This window comes from Labeo rohita, unplaced genomic scaffold (assembly GCF_022985175.1).
Source record: "Labeo rohita strain BAU-BD-2019 unplaced genomic scaffold, IGBB_LRoh.1.0 scaffold_262, whole genome shotgun sequence".
Lineage (NCBI taxonomy): Eukaryota > Metazoa > Chordata > Actinopteri > Cypriniformes > Cyprinidae > Labeo > Labeo rohita.
In genome coordinates, this window is record NW_026128902.1 from 56,468 (window position 1) to 73,901 (window position 17,434).

The following is a 17,434-nucleotide window of genomic DNA, read 5'->3' on the forward strand; positions in this document are numbered from 1 at the left end:
ATACAGTGAATGTTTCTGATCTTTTATCACTAAAGACGACATGCGATTCTATTAAATTACTACTTAGATGGTATAAATCACGTTTTAGTGCAAGTTTAAGATGTTAATGTTGATGATTTAATGTTAATTTCCTAACATTAGAAAGAAATATTATAATATCAAAGCACTGAAACTGGGTCAGTTTTGGAAACAATGGTTGATTTTCTGTTATTAACAGAGGTGTGAATGTCTGTAATCACTCATAACACACTATCAACCATATACTCTAGCAACACCCCAGCAACTGCATAGCAAGAGCCTAGCAACCACCCAGAATATCCTAGCAACCAACTAGCAACACTTTAGCAAACATCTAGAACATTTAACTGACCAAACTATTTACGTTTTTAAACAAGTCTTAAGACAAGCCAGCATAAATGTCTTTCAAACGTTTCAATCTAGTTATTACAGGTATTCTTAAATGATTACACACAATTCAAATACAACGATGACTCTCCTGCCCAATGAACACTCGTGAGATCAATAACACTAACAAAAAAGTCTTATTAGGAATTAATTTGCAACTCAATGTATATTACAGTATACAACATAAATTAAATTACAGATTGCTAATTCAGCAATTAACTTTTGGGAAAAAAATATTTTCATTTTACTACTGTAAGGTAATCTTGCAGATGAAAAGCACTAGAAAAGTTCAAATAACAGAACTGTATATGAACCTGGTTTGCACCACAATACAGTACAGTACAAAATAAAATTTAAAAATTAAATTCAGCATCCTCTGCACATTTTTCTAAATTTCATTATAGTATACAGTATTATTTGGTCTCCTGACACAAGACTGTATCTCTGGGTAGTCATTTCTCAGTTCTGCACAAATGCAGTAGACTACACATAAAAAAAACGGTTAAAAATAAAATTTGACAGTCACACTGAATGTATACAACATGTACTACAATTTACTGTACATATAGAATAGTGAAATGTCCATCATCTAATATACTGGTACTGTACTATAATTATACTATATGTGTAAGTATAATACCCAAATGATTCGTTAATTTCTCTAATCTCTCCGTTGTTGGATGCAGAGATTCTGATTGGTGTGTCATCAGTTTTGCTACTTAATGTTTAACTTACGTATTGTTAAACTTTTTGAGAAATGTGTCTTTGTTTTTAGCACTGAATGAATGGTTTGGGACTATAAGTCAGCTAACATCAGTTACATTGTGTTAACAATCGAGAAAACTGCAATACGACCAGATGCTCACCTAACTCTGCTACTAGTTTCCGTGATCGTCATCTTCTTATTGATTTCATGCTACTATTGTTTCGTCGGATACGGCAAAAATACCTATATCCATGATTAACGTGGTGCGATCGGTCAGAGAATCGGATAACCAAACAGTTACGCGATGAATCTCAGACGGAAATGTAATATATGACATATATGTCCCTATATCAGAAGTGCTACTCTCATATATGTTAAATATAGGGCAATATATTATTATCACATATATCCATCTTCTGGATATATGTAGATATGCGTTTATAACATATATGAATTTCCCATAGTACAATTTGTATATAAACATATATTGAAAGTATATATATGGTTAACTTTTATATGGTATTGCATGTTATGACCATATATGTTTACAATATATATTAAAATAGTATATTGTATTATATGATATGACCATATATGTTAACAATATATATCTAAATTATATATGGTACTCTATTTTTTGACCATTTGTTACCAATGTATATATTGAATTTATGCAAGTTTATTAACCATATATGCCTAAAAGATACTGCTTATTGTAAATCATATAACACAATTAATTTTTGCTTAATTTTATTAATTGTTTAAATTCAGTTTTCTGGGGGGAAAAGTAGAGATGAATATATAACCTGTTCAAAAAATACCAATGTACTAAAAGTTACTTGTAGTAAAAGGAATGTATTATAGAGTTATTGAGGGGGGAAAAACACTTCATGTAACTGTTTGTCCATATGTGCTCTCATCATCAATGAACTAAAACGCATTTCATTAAAATACATGAGCGATTGTGTGCGAATGTCACAATACCGCTTTTGCGCATGCGCCAAAATTTAAACACACCCGCGCTAACGGCAGAGTCTGAGCAATGGCTGCGGCTAAACAAACAGTCATCTGCGGTAAGATGTTTTTCTTAGCAAGTGGAAAAATAACAAATGTGTCAGTACCTTCACAAAATAAACGACAATGATTTTATAGACGGGCACGAAGACAGACCGACATCACTGAGTGGAGCGGATGAAACGCCCTTGAATGTGGCAGCGGTGCAGGTAATTTACACTAATTTCCTCAACGCTTTATTCCTACACTGGCCCGTGAGCAGAACGTCGGCCTCATAAACTATAAGATCTAATAAGGATCGGCCAGGCATAGGCGGGTGTGCTCTATTTTGCCAGCTCATCAAAGGTCGGCCCATGAGTTTGCTCACGACCGAAGGCCGATGCCGCTCTTTTCTGTTTGAATTTGGACGGTTATTCGTCTCTTAGCAACCCACCAGAGAGAAGGCGACTCATCCGGGACATCTGTGGCGTTCAGGTAAGTTTTCACTCGAGTTAAATTGGGGGAAAAAAAGTCTTATTTTGTGAATTACGTGACACTTAGTAACTAGTAAGCGCTCGGTGCACTGTAGTACAGGGAAAAAGGCTTTGCAGCGAGCCCTGTTTGATTTTGACTCATTTTCAACTAACGATAACTTGTTTAGCTGATTAGCTAACGGTAACAGCGTCTCTACAGTGAGCTATTGTTGCGGTTCCTTTTTGAAATAAATGAGTTTTAAATTCATTATTGGATAATGATTGAATGAGACTGTGAATTATTCATGTAATGTTTTAATTCTAGACGTTTACTTATGTAAAAACTGTGTGACTTTGACGTTTTAAGGAGTTGCCATGGAAACGGGGCGGCAACAGGACACCTGACAGGAAAACTCGGTCTCTCGCTAATGTTGTCACTGCTTTTAGGTAAGTTACGTGCTTTAAATTATACAAATGTTACATAAAACTGTTCCTGACTCCTTTCTTACTTGTAATTGACAGGTTTCTGTCGAATATTTACTTTATAGAAATGGTTTAATGTCTTCGAAAAAGTCCGTTAGCATCTCACAGACGAGGTAGGCTAACTTTAGAGATTGAGCTCTTGTTTATGAAACTTTGGGCTTTTAATCAAATCTTCTCGTGTGTATATAGCAGGTTTTGACTGAAGTGTAAAGGTTTTACTGCCATTTTGACTATGGGTTATTGGAAGTAGGCAAATTTATTTAACCTAAATGGCTGAAAACAAGTTCAAATGCGTTTTGATCTTTTAAGTTAAACGAATATTGATAAAAATGGTTCTGTGGTTTCAGGAGGACAGAAATAAACCCTCCACAACAGATGGGAAGCTGCAAGGTTTCAAAATTTCAGTAGGAAATATACAGGAGAACTGAAGAAGCTCATGAAATAACTAAATATGCATTTTTTTCCACAAAATATATTTCACCTATATCACCATGCATCATTATTATTTTCTTTTTTTTTTTCTGCAGAGTTATATATTTATTTATTACAGTAATTTTAAAAAACTAAAAACATAGATTCTCTTATCTAGTTGTAGTATATTATATATTCTGTATATTCTTTCTATTTTCTGCATTTTACCTGTTTAGCTTATTTCCTTCTAATAAACCAGCAACTGCATACTAAATAATGTTGTCTCTGTGACAAATTGCTTGTTTTGTTCCTAGATTTTTCCATGCTGATGGCCTGCTGCACATCAACAGACTCAGTGAACCTCCTTCTCCAAAGTGCTATAAACCATTGGACTAGTAAGTAAAATCTCAAACATACACTACCCTTTCATAAGTTTTGGTATGGTAAAGTCTTTTCTGCCTGCCACAACTTTGTGTATTTGATTAATAATACAGTTAAACAATAATATTGTGAAATTAATATAATTTTTAAAATAATTTTGTATTTTTATATTCTTAGAGAAGTCATTTATTCCTGTTGTTTCAGCATCATTACTCCAGTCTTCAGGGTTTAAAAATTACATTTATTTGATTCAGCATCATTACTCCAGTTTTCAGGGTTTAAAAATTACAGCATTTATTTGAAACAGAAATGTTTGATAATGATAAGATATTGATAATAATTAAATGTTTCTTGAGCATTAAATCAGCATATTAGAATGATTTCTGAAGGATCATGTGACACTGAAGCCTGGAGTAATGAAGCTGAAAATGCAGCTTTGATAACAGAAATTACATTTCACAATATATTTGCATAGAAAACTGTTATGTTAAATTATAACAATATTACACAATATTATTGTTTTTACATTTATTGTTGACCAAATAAATGCAGCCTTGGTGAGCAGAACAGACTTCTTTCAAAGATGTAAAAAAAAGTTTATGAATTTACAAACTTTTGAAAGGTAGTGCAGTTCCTCCAAATGAATGTTCCTCCCACTTAAAGGGATAGGACACCTAAAAATGAAAGTTTTGTCATTAATTACTCACCCTCATGCCGTTCCAAACCTGCAAGACCTCCGTTCATCTTCTGAACAGAAATGAAGATATTTTGATGAAATTCGAGAACTTTCTCACCCTCCATAGACAGCAAGGGTACCACCACGGTCAAGACACAGAAAGGTAGTAAAGACATTGTTAAAATAGTCCATGTGGCATCAGTGGTTCAACTGTAATTTTATGAAGCTATGCGAATGCTTTTTGTGTGTCAAGGAAACAAAAATAATGACTTTATTAAAAAATGACTTTATTTCTTCCCTTCTGGGACAGTCTGTTGTCATTATCAAGAGTACCACGATGTATGCCCGTGCTTTCCTCTCCTTGTAAACAAGGCGCAGCACATGCATGTACTACATCAGCAGCATTATCAATTATCAAAGCAAAATTATCTGTTTTGTTCTTCTTTATTGCACAGACTTATGGCATAAAGATTTATTGTATTATGTTGATCAACAAAAATACAGAGTTTTTTTGTGCATACAATCTACAAATCAGCCACAATCCAGAAAAAAGCACACGACAGTGAAGGGGTGACTCTCTAAAACATCAGTAGTGCAAAACACTACAATACACTCACACACACACACACACTTATACACACAAAAACACACACACACACACAAATGAACGTGTGTCATTTCAAAAGCTAATTTTGGGAAATGTGTGAAATAGAAGCAATCAATGTAAGAAATAAAGTGCACAGCAATGAAAGCATGAGACTGTAAGCCATCAAGGTTGCAAAATACACACACACACACACACACACACATAGGGAATTATGAGACTGGTGAGACTGTAACAGAGAAATGTGAGAATATGTGAAACAAAATCAGTGAATCAAATAAAAGGGAGACATTGGATCCAAAATGCAAAAGTCACACACCATGTCTCTCTCTTGAACACACACACACACACACACACAGGGAAATATGAGACTGGTGAGACTGTAACAGAGAAATGTGAGAATATGTGAAACAAAATCAGTGAATCAAATAAAAGGGAGACATTGGATCCAAAATGCAAAAGTCACACACCATGTCTCTCTCTTGAACACACACACACACACACACAGGGAAATATGAGACTGTTTTGCTGTTATTTTAGTTTTATGTTTATAATTGCTGTTGCCTTTTGAATAAGAGTTACTGTTCATTGAATATGTAAAAAAAATATGCACATAATATGTAAATAGGGTTAGGATGATATTTAAAATACTTTTTTTTATTTCTCTAGTTTCCATTTACTTTTTGAGAATTATACTTTTGCTGTCATTTTGTTGCCAGTGCTGTTGCTGTTCATAATTGCTGTGCTAAATAAGAGTTATTGTTCATGTTATTGTGAATTTTACAAAAAATAATTTTAATGAAATGTTCAAAATAAAAAAATTATGACTGAAAGAATTGCATTTTTATTAAGTTAGAATTAAAACAATGGGTAACAAAATGCTTCCCATTGGTTCTCTTTCTAATGCAATGTTCAGGTTTGACTGTATTATAAAGTAAAACTGGCGCTTCAAATTACCAGTTAAACCAATCAAACAAACAAAAAACTTGGCAAATAATAAAAAAAAGTCTTTGATAATCTCATTTGATATATTAAAATCCACAACCTGAAAAGGCAAAGACAAATATGTGCAAAAACAACTAGAATTCACAAGCCCTTCTACAGAGAGCAGTACATTCATCTAGTGGTTAAAATATGATATTGCTTGATAATTATGCTCACTACACCACCAGATGGCACCATTTTGACTTCAAAAAATTGTTTTCTATAGGCCAGGTCTCTACTTTAAACTGAAATACAGCATTAATTAAAAAATAATAAAAATTATATATATATATAAATTTTCTATTATATTCAAAGGGAAAAAATAGATCATAATTATTGCATAAATATTAATTATTATCATAAAATTCTCTCAAAACACCACAAAAAAAAAGAAAAATATTATTGAACAAAAATAACATGTGACAGAGACAAAAACCCGTTAACTTTTTCATGTCCACTACACTCTCCATAATGGCGGCAAACTGTACCAGAAGAAAAGAAATAGAAATCGTTGAATATAGTTGTTATTTTAGCCCATAAAATTATTCTTATAGGTTTATAAAAGTATGGTTGAACCGCTAATGTCACATGGACTATTTTACAGATGTCCTTACTACCTTTCTGTGTCTTGACCGTGGTAGGACCCTTGCTGTCTATGCAGGGTCAGAAAGCTCTCGGATTTCATCAAAATTATCTTAATTTGTGTTCTGAAGATGAACAAAGGTCTTATGGTTTTGGAATGAGATGAGGGTGAGTAATTAATGACAGAATTTTCATTTTTGGCTGAACTAAGCATTTAAATTATATGAAATGTGTTTTTGTATTTTATTGCTTAACTTTTGAATAGCCTTCCTATTAATTGTTCAGGCACAATCTTTTAGTTTAAATTAGATTGAAATACACATTTTTAGTCAAGTATTAACATAACACATCTCATAGCACTGCACTACAGTTATATGTGATTAAAGGAAAAGTCCACTTCCAAAACAGAGATTCACATATGATGCACTCACCCCATTGTCATCCAAGATGTTCATGTCTTTCTTTCTTCAGTCAAAAAGAAATTGTTTTTTAAAGAAAACATTTCAGCATTTTTCTTCTTATAATGGACTGATATGGTGCCCCGATTTTGAGCTTCCAAATCGCCGTAGATTTAGCAGCATAGTACTGTAAAAACCTACAGTACAATACCACATTTATGCATTACAGTAAAATACTGTAATTTATATTGCATTCTGGGTAATTTTGACTTGGCGGGAATATTTTACAGTATATTTTAGTGTTGCTGTAACCTTGCTGTAGCCTGACTGTAATATGCCAGGCAGTAATACAGGACTGCTGTAAATAGCGCGCCACCTGGCGCCACATCACACAGACAGAACACAACTGCTGCTGACCGGAGAGAGAAGCAGAACGGCGGATTACTGCAAATTCGGTAAGTTCATATTTGATTATATTTTTAGTGTGGAATGAAACCACAAGTTTAGCCGCAAATGTTATTATCTAACTCCCTCAAAGCTGTGGTCGAAACTTGTTGGAACTCTGGAAATACAAACCGAGGCCATTTTGGTTAGTTTTATTTTGTATTCTGTTGAGTTTAAACAAAGCTTGCTTTACTATGGTATGCGAGGTAAAATAACCTCTGATTTGAGCCTGTCAATGACAAACACGAGCACTTTTTAATACATACGTTTACTGTGCGTAAAAAAAAAAAAAGTCGGGTTCACGGTCGCGGTTAATACTGGACATAGTCGCTATTAGTCAACAAAGATAAGTAAAATGCATGCCAAAATCTTCAGCAAAGTCAAGCATAATATGTTTGTTTTTTTAAATAACTGATTTATTGTTGGAGTGTATGAAATACACATGTATATGCAACAGTCTATGTGACTTTAGCCTATACATCATCAACAAGTAAGCTAACACATTATTGAATCAAATTTATTTGATTTTTTTTTTACAGGTCTACAGTGTGGTCCACTTGTCTTTGCACCCTGGGAAGGGCAATGCTGTCGCATGGCAGTATTTTGTAAGTTTCATTTAAATTAATTAAATTTTTATTTACGGTCATCAAAAGTTTACATAGACCTTGCAGAATCTGCAAAATATTACTTTTTTTTTACCAAAATAAGAGGGCTTATAAAAAAATGCAGGTTATTTTTATTTAGTACTGGCCTGAATAAGATATTTCAAATAAAAGATGTTTACATATAGTCCACAAGAAAAAATAATAGTGGAATTTATAAAAATGACCACATTCAAAAGTTTTCATACACTTGATTTGATCCACATGATCCACATCAGTTTTCTTTCTTTTTTTTTTTTTTTTTTTTTTTTTTATGTTAAATTTACCTGATCTTCAAATTTTTCTGAAGAACAGGCAGTTTAACTGTTCAGGAACATGAACAACTATCAGTAAACAAAAAAACAGCTGTGGATCATTCAGGTAACAACACAGTATTAAGAATCAAGTGTATGTAAACTTTTAAACGGGTCATTTTTATAAGTTCTTTTCTCTTTTGGACTAAACAATAACATGCATTTTGTATGATAATCTCTCTTAACATTTTGCAGATTCAAGGCAAGGTGTATGTAAACTTTTGAATTCAACTGTATTTATTCTTTCATTTATTTTTCATCTATGCTACAGAATTTTTATTCACTATTTTTTTTTTCCCATGCTCTGTTCATTTTTCCTGGTGCTGTGGATAACAGGTTTTGTCTTTGTGTGTTCCATGACTGTTTCAGTTTCACCACTGATTGGAATAAATATACTGCCAGACGGGGAGTGAGCAGAAGATGAGGACAGTGGTGCAGAGTGATGGCCATCAGCCCTGCATGTCAACAGCTTCATTCAGTCCAAAATGATGTTTAAATGGAGGACTTCACAGAGAGGGTCAGTGGCCTGTTTGTCACCACCCATGTGTCCTGCATTTAGGGGTGAGGGTTATAAGACACTTGTTGTTGTTTTTGCTAATTTTAAGATAGTTTACTTTTTAGATAGTTTTAAGATAAATCAAGTTCTCTCTTAAGACATTGATTCCCAATCCAGCTCTCAAGATGCATCTGTTTGTTTCATTTATATTCTTGCACACTTAAAATGCTTTCATGGCTGTAAAATGTTGATGCACTGTACTCTGGGTAGCAAACACAATACTAAAATGTTTTGAAATGTTTTAATAAAAATACTTTTGTAAATATGTTTGGATTGTCTTTTGATTTGTAATTTTATTCTGAGTTATAGTAGTATCACAATTTTACTAACTATTTGTATGTACTATTCCTACTACACAATACACAATTATTGCACAATAGCAAATTACAGTAAAAACAAAATTGCAAAGTACTGTAAAAATACAGTACAATACTGTTTTGTAGCTTTACAGTACACTATTCTACATACTGTAAAGTTGCATTACAGTACATTAACTTGTTGGCAACCTTGCTGCCAGTAACTTACTGTAAAAATACAGGAAAATTTTTAACAGTGTACGGCTTCAAATGATCCCAAATGCGGTTGTAAAGGATCCCAGCCAAAAAAAGGGTCTCATCTAGCGTAACGATAGGTTATTTTCATAAAAATAATACAATTTCTATACTTTTTAATGTCAAACACCCGTCTTGTCTTACTCTGCCTGGACTGTTTTTTTTTTTTCTTATTCATGACTGTTTTTTTCTCATTCATGTCTAAAAACTCCCATCTTATGTTCTCCCTCAACTTTGAAATCATCATATATCGCTGTTTTACCTTTTTGTTAAGGGTGTTTGATCCTCTTTGCGTGTTCACTTTGCAAAGTCAGTGCTTCTGCAGTGACGTAGGATGATTTTGAAATTATTTTTGAAGCCGAGGGAGAAAACACGGTCTGAGTTTTTCGACATAACCTAACTGTCTTGAATCAGAATACACAGAGTTCAATGAAAGCAAGGCAAGACGAACGTTTGAGAATAAAAAGTATTTGAATTGTTTTTTTTTTTTTTTTTTTTTTTAAATAACCGTTTTGCTAGATAATTCCCTTCTTCCTTGACTGGGATCATTTACAACCACATTTGGGATCGTTTAAAGCTGCATTTAAACTGCATTTTGGAAGTTCAAAATCGGGGCACTATATCAGTCCATTATAGGGAGAAAAATGCTGAAATGTTTTTCTCCAAAAACATAATTTCTTTACGACTGAAGAAAGAAAGACATGAACATCTTGGATGACAATGGGGTGAGTACATCATATGTGAATCTTTGTTTTGGAAGTGGACTTAAATAAATCACCTTTCTCTGAAATAAATAATAAAAGCTGCTATACTAATCTTTCTCCTTTTGCTTTACTGTTTCTATCTCTGGATGCCCATCCCAAGGTTACTAGAGTTTACGCCAGTTCCAGATTGGATCCAGCCTCACTTGTGAAGACTTCAGATGATGACAACACTCAACAAGACTTCAGATGATGGCAACTGGACATACAAAACTGACAAATATTATTCTTATATTGCCTTTACGGGTAAGTTTGACGATTTTCAACCTGCTTTGTATTACTGCAGTGTTTCTAATATCTGTAAATGAACAATATTTAATCTTTCTCTGAGTTATGTGTACCTATCCCCTTTTATTTGTAAGCAACACTCTGCAGGATGAAGAAAAAGAAATGACAAAATGGCAAAAACGCACTTTTTGGATCATCAAAATGCTGAGTTTTGCTGACAAATAAACTGGGTATCTCTGAGAAAGATTAAACATTGTTCTTTTACATGTATTTCCAACATTGTAACAATACAAATTGGATTGAAAATTGTTGAACTTAGCCTTTAATAATCTTAAAGGATAGTGTGTGAGCACATGACTAGAGACCTTAGTTATATATATATATATATATATAAATTATTTGTATCATATCATTTCAAACATTTTAACTGCTGTATTTTGCTATTTTATCATTTTAAACATTTTAACTGCTGTAACTGTTTTTGCTTGAAAATTTTATTTTGTTTAATGTAGATAATTACTAGTACTGTACACTGACATGTTTTATGTTTTGCTGTCAATGAAAATAGTCTTAGATTCTGGTAAGTCTCAACCTGAAAATTAAATAATTACTTTTTTTTTTTTGTACTGAAAAAATGCATTTTCTGAAACCTTTTGAAATAAGTATTTGAAAAGCTGCTTGTCATATACAACAGTTAACAATGGTTTTACTAGAGTAAATCTTCCCCAGTAAGTGTTTTAACAAAGTTTAGTTTTTGTGTTTTTTGGTTCATACCAAGGTTTGATGCCATGGTTCTACTATAGTTATATTGTAGTAATACTACAGTAAAACTGTGGTAACCATAACTATAGTAATCATATTTTTAAAATCATGGTAAAATTTGTAGTAACTATGGTTTTACTGCAAATACTGTAGTAATGGTTATTTTTGTACTTACTATGGTTTTACGGCAACAGTCAGTTAAACCATTGGTATTGTAGTAAAACTATGGTTGATTTTGTTTTTAGTGTGGTTTTACTGCAAATGCTGCGGTAAAACCATGGTTAATCTTTGAAAGAGTACACATTGAATGGAATGCTTCTCATTTGTATGTCACTTTTGATAAAAGCATCTGATAAATGTAAATGTATTTGTATGTTTAATATGTTTATTGAAAATATTAATAAATTTGCAGCTGTTATTGAGAGTGGTGTGTGTTGTTTTATTATAAACCGGCGGCTTCTGCCACGGGTGATCCTAGAATAACGATGAGCAAGACGCCAGTGAGCGCACACGCAGAGCAGCCGGGATTTACGGCTGCATCGGCCGGAAGTCATTTGCGATCAGATGCCGACGTCGCGGCGACATCTTGCCGATTAGCAAACGCTCCCTGAGCGACATCGTGCCGATGGAATTTTGTAAATCGGGTCGACGTCGGCCAGACGTATGTGTGCTGTTAGGGATGTATATTTATTTTACGCCAAAGCCATGACACTTTTTTTTCCAAGTTATTTTATATGAACAAAGAATGTTTCTATTTGTAAGAAACTGCCTGCGATTGCTGACTGGTATCTGAAGTTAATGTTTATTCATATAAAATGTATTTGTCGCCAATTACAGGAGATCACTGGCAAGTCTGAAGTAACCGTTCAAAAATATGAAAAATATTTATTTTACACCAAAGTCCAGACACTTTTTTTCAATTTGTTTTATATGAACAAAAAAAAAAAAAAAAAAAAAAAAAAAAAACAGTTTCAATTTGAAAGAAACTGCCTGCAATTGCTGACTGGTATCTGAAGTTAATGTTTATTAATATAAAATGTATCTGACGCCAATTACAGGCAACCGTTCAAAAATATGAAAAATATTAATTTTACACCAAAGTCCAGACACTTTTTTCCAAGTTATTTTATATGAACAAAAAATGTTTCTATTTGAAAGAAACTGCCTGCGATTGCTGCCTGGTATCTGAAGTTAATGTTTATTCATATAAAATGTATCTGACGCCAATTACAGGCAACCGTTCAAAAATATGAAAAATATTAATTTTACACCAAAGTCCAGACACTTTTTTCCAAGTTATTTTATATGAACAAAAAATGTTTATTTTTTAAAGAAACTGCCTGCGATTGCTCACTGGTATCTGAAGTTAATGTTTATTCATATAAAATGTATCTGACGCCAGTTAAAAGAGATCGCTGGCAAATCTTAGGTAACCGTTCAAAAATTAGAAAAATATTAATTTTACACCAAAGACCTGACACTTTTTTCAAGTTATTTTATATGAACAAAAATAAATAAATAAATAAAATAAAATAAAATAAAATAAAATAAAATATTTGAAAGAAACTGCCTGCGATTGCTGACTGGTATCTGAAGTTAATGTTTATTCATATAAAATGTATCTGACGCCAATTACAGGAGATCGCTGGCAAATCTGAGGCAACCATTAAAAAATATTTAAAATATTTATTTTACACCAAAGCCCTGACACTTGTTTTCCCCCAAGTTATTTTATATGAACAAAAATGTTTCTATTTGAAAGAAACTGCCTGCGATTGCTGACTGGTATCTGAACTTGATGTTTATTCATATAAAATGTATCTGAAGCCAATTACAGGACTTAACATATTTTCTGTCATTTATTGACTAAATCTGGATGTTTACGGACGTTTAGATTGTGGCCAAATTGGACATCTTTATTCACGTAATTTGTCGAATAATTCTGGATGTCAAAGGACGTACAGATTATAGCCAGGATGAACGTCTTTTCTCAACTAAATCTGGTAGTCAGTGGACGTTTAGATTGTGGCCAGATTGGACATCTTTATTCACGTCATAAATCGACTAAATCTAGATGTCAATGGACGTTTAGATTATAGTCAATATGAACGTCTTTTCTCAACTAGTACTGGCTGTCAGTGGACGTTTAGATTGTGGCCTGATGAGACATCGTTTCTCAGTGTCATTAATCGACTTATTCTGGCTGTCAGTGGACGTTCAGATCATGGCCTGGACGGGCGGATGCGATATCAACATGTTTTGTATGTCCACAGACGTCACTTGCTCAGTGGGATTCTGAAAGAACTTTAATAATACCTTACTTCCCTCTTTGCTGCCTCTTTCAGACTGTGAATCTCCCCAGTCTTCCTGAGGTATCGTCTGTGACCTTTTCAGTTTTCAAAATGAAATACAAATATTATAAAGTGTATGTTGTACATCAAGTTTCAACATCATTTGTTTAATGACACACGCTTGGTTAGATTATTAATTACTATCTACTAGTCCAGTGATTCTCAAACTTCTTATACCAACTACCACCTCTGAAAATAGTTGGCCACCATGTACCATCATGATGAGCTTGTAACGTCCGCCAGAGAGTCCACCCGGATGAGACAACGAGAAACAAAGAAAGAAAACTCGAGGCGATCAGCCGTTTGATAAGCCTTTATAGTTGTTCGCGCTAGTGCACTCAAAACAGCAAACAAAACACTCTGGTAACGTGTCAAACAAACAGAAAGAAAGTTGGAGCATTGCAATACTCAGCAGCAGAGCGACCATCTCTCGCCTCACTCTCGGCTCCATCTCTGTGCGTGCGCGTTCACAAAACAGCGTTCAACCATAGAACACAATATATTAAAAGGGACCTTAACATAAATAATATTTACCATTAGGTGGCCGTTACAGATCCCCCCCAGGCAGATAAGGCTGTCCCCAGCCGTACACAACTGAGTACTCCCATATTTTGAACAACCTCATACATGAAAAGTTGACAAAATAACAGAACCATACAGGGGTACGTAACGATAAGGTTCATACTGGCATACATGACAGTACGTATGGAGCACAGTACATAGTCTGCAGCGGCAAATCTGAAACAAAAAACAACAGCATGTAACAAACTATAAAACATTTTTCCAGTTTTGAGTCACATGTGTTTTTTTTTTCCGTTTTTACATTTGAATCAAAAACGTCAACAAAATGAATATACAATGTTAACTTTTATATTTTTCCACAGAAAGTAGAAACCTTTTTCTCTTTACAGTACTCAAAACAAAAATAATAAATGCACCCAGAAACACAATCAACACATTATTTAAGGTCAAGCCTGTCTGTGTGGTATACGTTAGTCCACCTATTAATCGACCAGTCAGAGGTGATTCGTGGTGCACGTCGAGGTCTCAAGTCATAGCGGTGTCTGTTAGGATCTTCACCGCCACCTGCCAAGTCATCGCTCTGTGTCGTAAAGTCAGCTTGCACGTCAGACCAAGAGTTAACACTGTCCGTACTTCCTGACTGATCACGACCACCGGTCGGTACAGGGCAATTACCTTCCTTCTCAAATTGTTGGTCAGAGGAAGTCATGGCAGTAGCACTGTTACTCATTTCATCTGGCACGTCATCCCCATCGTCAGGTGATGCTTCTGGAATGGAGCCCCCTGAGGGCACAGTATCTGTTTGAAAAGACGTGTTCCAAGTACGAAAAGGCAGTAGGTTTGCGACATGAAATACGCCAGCATCCGCCTCTGTACTCACATCCGTGAGTCTATAGTTCACTTCGGACAGCTTTTGTGTGATACGAAAGGGTCCCGTATATACAGGTGCCAACTTAGCAGTGAAGTTCGCCAGAGCATCTGAACGAGGGTGTGTCTTCACTCTTACCAGCTCGTCCACACAGTAAGAAACAGGTCGACGTCTCCGGTCGTAGTGCTTCTTCCTTTTGGCATGGCTTTCAGCCAAAATGGACCTTGCGTGATCATGCGCCTCTCTGAGTGATGACTCCAAGCTTTCAGGGTAAGGAATACCCGGTTCATCTGTTCCATCACAGTTCGGCTGAGTGATAATGTCAAGAGGAGTATTCAATTCACGTCCATACAGCAACATGGATGGACTATGGCCAGTACTTTCGTGTGGTGCAGTTCTCAAGGCAAAGCATATTTGGGGCAAGTAACGATCCCACGCAGTGTGCTTGTTGCCAACGTAAGCACGGATGGCAGTCTTCAGCGAACGATTCACCCTCTCAGTCGCATTCGTTTGGGGGTGATACGCAGTCGTAAGTCTGTGTTCTGACCCCAAAGTGGTGAGTACATGCTTGAAGAGTTCACTAACAAATGGAGACCCTCTATCCGAGACCAGGTAAGTGGGCGCACCATGCCGTGCGAAGACCTCACTAAGCAACTTGCTGGCAGCAACTTGGGCGGTTGCTTCTCTCACCGCGCTAACCTCCACCCACTTCGAAAAGTAGTCCACGAAGACCAGGATGTATGCATTCCCAGAGGGTGAGCGCGGCAAGGGCCCCACAAAGTCCACCCCCGTATACTCCCAAGGTCTTTGTGGGCAGATAGGGACCATGAGCCCAGCTGGTTTCCTCTGGCTAGGTTTCGTGAATTGACAGACTGTACAGGAGGCGACATATTTTTTTTTGCATCAGATGACAACTTTGGCCAATAAAATCGAATCTTGAGTCTCGCAATTGTTTTAGTCATCCCCAAGTGTCCAGCCATTGGATGATCATGGTAATATTCCATCAGGCTCCTTTTAATGGCTGTAGGTGCATACAGTTTAAGGCGCTTCATGGGGTGTAGACTACAGGACACTTTGTCATCCACAAAGTACAGGAGTCCATCCTGGATCACATACTGAGACATCTCTTCACCATTACTGTCGTCTTGGCTCTCCAACATCCGAAGAAGCCGTCCTGTTACCGGATCGTTGAGTTGCATTTGCCTTAGGTGCTCCCGATCCGAAAAAATTACAGGGGGTAAAATACGTAGGTCAAGGCCCCCAATAACTGCATAATCCGGGAGAACTTCCAAGGGTGCTCCGCAGGAAAGAACAGGGTTACGAGAAAGAGCATCCGGTACTTTATTACTTGTCCCAGGCCTATGGACAATATCAAAGTCAAAGTCCTGTAATCGGAGAGACCACCTGGCCAGCCGGCCAGAGAGGTTCGGGCGAGACATCAGCCATCTTAAACTACTGTGGTCTGAAAAAATGGTCACATGAAGTCCTTCTACATACGGCCTGAAGTGTTCAAGGGCCCAGATGACGGCCAAACACTCCTTTTCTGGCGTAGAATAGGGTCTCTCAGCCTTATGAAGAGCGCGGCTCGCGTAGGCTACTACAACATCTCTGCCATTGTTATCTCTCTGCATGAGAGCGGCGCCCAGTCCAACGTCGCATGCATCCGCATGGATAAAGAAAGGAAGCGAAAAGTCGGGAAATTTCAAGACAGGCGCGGAAGTCAGCCTGTCCTTGAGAAAATCCATGGCAGCCTGACATTCACTTGACCACATGAAGGGAACATCCGATCTGGTAAGAGCAAAAAGGGGCTCTGCATGGCGGGCATAATCGTGGATGAAGCGTCTGTAATAGCTTGTCAGTCCTAGAAACTGTCTGACTTGCTTAACGTTAGTAGGGGTTCTGAAATCAATTACTGCCCTAACTTTTTCCTCATTCGGCCGGACACCATCCGTGGTGACGTTATAGCCAAGAAAAGTGAGCTCACTCCTGCAGAACTGGCATTTTTCAAGCTTAACCGACAACCCGGCAGATTCCAGCCTGGCAAGAACTTCTTTCAGATCAACAAGGTGCTGTTCAAAAGTAGGTGATGCCACCACAATATCATCTAAGTAGACGGCACATGACTTGTAGATGAGACCCGCAAGGACAGTGTTCATAAGTCTTTGGAATGTGGCGGGCGCATTGCACAATCCAAAAGGTAAGACCCGAAACTGAAATAATCCACAGTGGGAGATGAAAGCAGTCTTCTGTTTCGAGTTCTCCGCCATCGCCACCTGCCAGTAGCCTCTGGCCAGGTCAATAGTGGAAATGAAAGCACCTCTTGCCAGAAAGTCGAGAGAT

At 36.0% G+C, this 17,434-nt stretch overlaps 1 long non-coding RNA gene across 8 annotated transcripts; it reads left to right on the top strand.

Moving 5' to 3' along the window:
• Positions 1-2,389: 2,389 nt before the first annotated feature.
• LOC127159906 (uncharacterized) lies at positions 2,390-10,953 on the top strand. Of its 8 annotated transcripts, none has more exons than XR_007826589.1 (6): positions 2,390-2,599; positions 2,945-3,024; positions 3,100-3,173; positions 3,408-3,450; positions 3,786-3,866; positions 10,467-10,953. It is a non-coding gene; the product is annotated as an uncharacterized LOC127159906 (long non-coding RNA). The 8 variants fall into 8 exon arrangements; XR_007826592.1 differs by having other exon boundaries at positions 3,126-3,173; XR_007826588.1 differs by having other exon boundaries at positions 3,100-3,450.
• The last annotated feature ends 6,481 nt before the right edge of the window (positions 10,954-17,434 follow it).